Consider the following 4,852-nt stretch of genomic DNA (forward strand, 5'->3'; position numbering starts at 1 on the left):
TGGTCCATGCTGACGTAATGGCATCATGCAGTTTCTGCAGATTGGACAGCGGTACACCACCAGCCTGTACTGATGAAACCAGGCAGGATGGGGCCATGGACTAATGTAAAATCCTGACTCTGCTATCAGCAACTGGGATTTGTTGGACCAGGCGATGTTTGTCCACTCCTCAATTGTCCAGTGTTGCTGATCACTTGCGCTGATTCTTCTTAACTGATAGGAGTGTAAGTCATCTGCTGCAACAGCCCATTGATGACAAGGACAAACAAGTTGTGCTTTCCGAGATGCACACCACTCTGTTTCTTTGCCTCTGTAAATTACAGTACATTTTAGCATACACTCTTACGCAGAGCAACTTACCGTAGTGAGTGCATACATTTTTCATACTGGTCCCCTTTGGGAATCGAATCCCCAACCCTGGCATTGCAAGTGTCATGCTCTACCAACTGAGCCACACGGGACAATCTGCACTGTTCATTAGATTCTTCATATACAATTTCACAACTGATAATATTCTTACTAATTTAAAAAATAAATAAATAATTTCACCTTTATTTAACCAGGTAGGCAAATTGAGAACACGTTCTCATTTACAATTGCGACCTGGCCAAGATAAAGCAAAGCAGTTCGACACATACAACAACACATAGTTACACATGGAGTAAAACAAACATACAGTCAATAATACAGTGAAAAATAAGTCTATATACAATATGAGCAAGTGAGGTGAGATAAGGGAGGTGAAGGCAAACAAAATATATATAAATAAATAAAAATATAAAAAGGCCATGGTGGCGAAGTAAATACAATATAGCAAGTAAAAAAAAAAAGTAGAGTAGAGATAGTAGAGATAGAAAAAGTAGAGATAGAAATAATGGGGTGCAAAGGAGCAAAATAAATAAATAAATACAGTAGGTAAAGAGGTAGTTGTTTGGGCTAAATTATAGATGGGCTATGTACAGGTGCAGTAATCTATGAGCTGCTCTGACAGCTGGTGCTTAAAGCTAGTGAGGGAGATAAGTGTTTCCAGTTTCAGAGATTTTTGTAGTTCGTTCCAGTCATTGGCAGCAGAGAACTGGAAGGAGAGGCGGCCAAAGGAAGAATTGGTTTTGGGGGTGACCAGAGAGATATACCTGCTGGAGCGCGTGTTACAGGTAGGTGCTGCTATGGTGACCAGCGAGCTGAGATAAGGGGGGACTTTACCTAGCAGGGTCTTGTAGATGACCTGGAGCCAGTGGGTTTGGCGACGAGTATGAAGCGAGGGCCAGCCAACGAGAGTGTACAGGTCGCAGTGGTGGGTAGTATATGGGGCTTTGGTGACAAAACGGATAATCAGACTATTGTCAATGTAATCTTGTCTTTAGGCTAATATATGTGTGAAATTAGTTTTGATATAGTTTAGGTGTTGTTTAGATGGGCCATTAGCTGCTCAGGCCTGACGTAGAGAAAAAAAACTGTTTATAACACATTCTGTTTGTGATATTAAGATTCTAACAATGATAGTGTGTTAGACTTATTTATGAAAAGTCAAGAACAGGGGGACATAACTTTTAAAATGGCAGAGTAATTTAAAAAGTATATGTGTTTTAACTCAATATGACGCTCTTGTCTCTCCTATGGTTACATTTGTGGCCGTCTAGCCTACTATCTCCTGGTCGCTGAGCCTAGCTTACTATCTCCTGGTCGTTGAGCCTAGCCTATTATCTCCTGATCACTGAGCCTAGCCTACTATCTCTTGGTCACTGAGCCTAGCCTTCTATCTCCTGGTCGTTGAGCCTAACCTACTATCTCCTGGTCACTGAGCCTAGCCTACTATCTCCTGGTCACTGAGCCTAGCCTACTATCTCCTGGTCACTGAGCCTAGCCTACTATCTCCTGGTCGTTGAGCCTAACCTACTATCTCCTGGTCACTGAGCCTAGCCTACTATCTCCTGGTCACTGAGCCAGTGAGAGGTTGCCAAGCCTATTGTGATTATTACTGTTATATCAGGGCATTATATTCTAGTCTCATAGTCTATTAATTACAGGCCTATGGTTTATTATATGTAAGTCTATGTGAGTCGCATGTTAAATGTAAGAGTCATGGATTTACCTAGGCCTACAAGACTATTTGGTTTGTAATGTGAAATCATATGTTAGATGATTTGTTGTGTGCAATAAATTACAGTAGGGCATAGGGTAGGCTATGCTTATATGATAATTTTATGATGATTTGAGTGCCCAAATTTTGGCCCACCTAAATGTTTGCTGGCCCTGCCATCAGCGAATTTCTGACTGCCAATCTTCGGAGGTTAAACTGGGTGGTTTTTGCATCTTGGCTAAAAAAAAATGACATGACAGCTTCTTAGGCTATACATTAGCTTTCACAGATGGACAGGCACGCAGGGACATTAACAGAAACTGAGAAAGGTTTTTATAGAGAAACAAGAGATGAAAGCTTTCTGTATTTCTGCAGGAGATTACTAGGCCTATAGGCCCTATGTGAGTGATTGACCCATCGCAGGCCCACGTAGGCAAGACATTCAGGAGGGCCTTTAAATAGGCTGAAAGCTTCTGGTTAGGCCACCTACACCAAAGTATGTGTTATTGTAGGCTTTTAATCTTAGGTACGTCCAGTGCTTGATTTGTAAATCGGGAGGTGCCGGAACAAAAAGTGAGCCGTGAGAGGAGGTGACCTGCAGGTGACCTGGGGAGTTCTGAGGTTTTGAGGTCCAGGAACGCATGAGAAAAAAGTGGCATAGAGCCATAGAGTAGAGGCACTTACAGAAGTTGTACACATGGGGAATATTTTTAGTATCCTAAGGTCACCAAAAAATGTAGCTTTTTTATAAATACATTTCATGCAATTCTACATAATTTTACATGATTTGAGGCTGGCAGAAACTTTTTTAATATCGCACAAATAAATGATCGAAATGGCAGGCTACTTTGACACTGAGTTCAATAAAAACGACCTTGTCTTGAATCCATCAATAGCCTAGGTCTATGTGTGTGGAGACAATTATATTGTAGGCTACAATATGAGGAGGAAATTATAGTCCTAAAAGAGCTTTCCAGTTTCGCTGACTCACCCAATGATACTCAGCTCACTCTCTGGTGATGGCTGATGGGCTCATGCCGAAAGCTTATCTCCATTTTTGGAAGTTGATCAAATATTTTGGTAGCCTACAGCATAGAATCTTCTCTTTTCAGCAGGAGCCATTTGCTTTCCAACCTGTGTTTTCCCTCGATTGTATTTGAAATATTGCTAAAGGCCTGTTTTGTCTGCATGCTCTTTTTTCACTGACAGATTTGCCTCGTGTTCCCAGACTGTAGGCTATTCCTTGTTATTGGGCTACAATCTGCAGCTAGCCTATTTGTAAAAATAAGCCATTTATCCTCTGTGGCTAAATTATAGGCCTTATGGTGTTGTAGGCTATTCTGAATGATTTAATTTATTTCTGAACAGACAGCAGTAATTATATACATTTTGCAAATGTATTTAAATGTATCTGTGGTGCTGCAGTTCCTTCAGAACCCATCGCACGATTCTAGAAGGAAATAAATGATGAAGTGCAACGCTGGAGAGATGAGCGTTGCAGGCTCACGTCTATTAGAGCAGAGAGGGAGAGAGATCATATAAAGTTAATCTCATTCTAGTTATGTGAGAGATACTGGCACGCTTCTCACACAGCCACGGCCACATGTTGGTTTCAAACATAGGTTACAATGTTTTGTAAATCATGAACCCGGGCTGGCCCAACCCTGAATCAAAAAAACTTTGTGAAAAAGTAGATTTTCAGCATGGGCCTAAAGAGGTGATTAAGCCCACGCTGAAAATCAACTTTTTCACAATGTTTTTTTGTGTAGGCAGAATAATTAACAAACGAAGAGGCAAATCTAATAAACTTTGATCGCTTTTGTTAGAATTTTTACATAGCAAAATGTGAACATATTTTTTTAGGCCTGGAGAGGTACCGGATCCGGCCAAATAGGTGCCGGAACAAAACAGTCCAAAATGGAGAGGTGCCAGTCCTGTTCTGGCAGGATAAAATTAAGCCCTGGGTACGTCACCATAATATATTAGAACGACATGTATCCCAGGTTTCCTACTACAGTAGCTAGGAATCTTTCTGACCTCACAAAATCCATAGGTGTAAAGTTGGCACACACCTAAAAAAAACACCCAGGAGCACCCAGGAGTATCTGGGATTTATGTACAGAATAATACGAAATGCTCCGAGACCAGGTTGTGCACCCTTGTCACTGTGAACGGGGCTCTCACTGTAGCCTATATCTTTATTTGACTAGGATTCTCTTTTCACCAAGTAAAGTGGCATGGGGACACTAAATTATTCTGCCTTACCAACTGCGCCCGTGCCAGATACACCCACTCATTGCGCGCGCGCTGCATCTCGCCTCCCTCCAGTACTGTATAAAAAATGCATAGACTGTCTTAGGCACAGCATACAGAGATGGGATCACACTACAAAACTGTATAGTGTGCATAGACTTTAATATTTGCATAAAGGGCTTGAGTCCATACTTTGCATTCAATTAATTTGCATAAAATATCTTCATCCTATATTCATTTCATTTAGGAAACATTTTGTATAAGCTTATCCATTAAACGTCACACATTAAGGCTATGAACATTTATGAACTAATATAGTTTTTAACATTTCCAAAGAAGGGAAGAATCAAGTTAAGATCAGAACACTTTTCGAGCTTCACTGAAAACATTCCTTTGCATGGCCCTGACACAATGGGGGCTATTATTATTCGGGCATTTAGTGACTCGGTAACCTGCATTATGAACCTCTATTGCAATGCGGCGGCGCTCCACAGATCCTTCAGTGTAGTGTTCGGCAGC

This window comes from Salvelinus alpinus, chromosome 30 (genome assembly GCF_045679555.1).
Source record: "Salvelinus alpinus chromosome 30, SLU_Salpinus.1, whole genome shotgun sequence".
Lineage (NCBI taxonomy): Eukaryota > Metazoa > Chordata > Actinopteri > Salmoniformes > Salmonidae > Salvelinus > Salvelinus alpinus.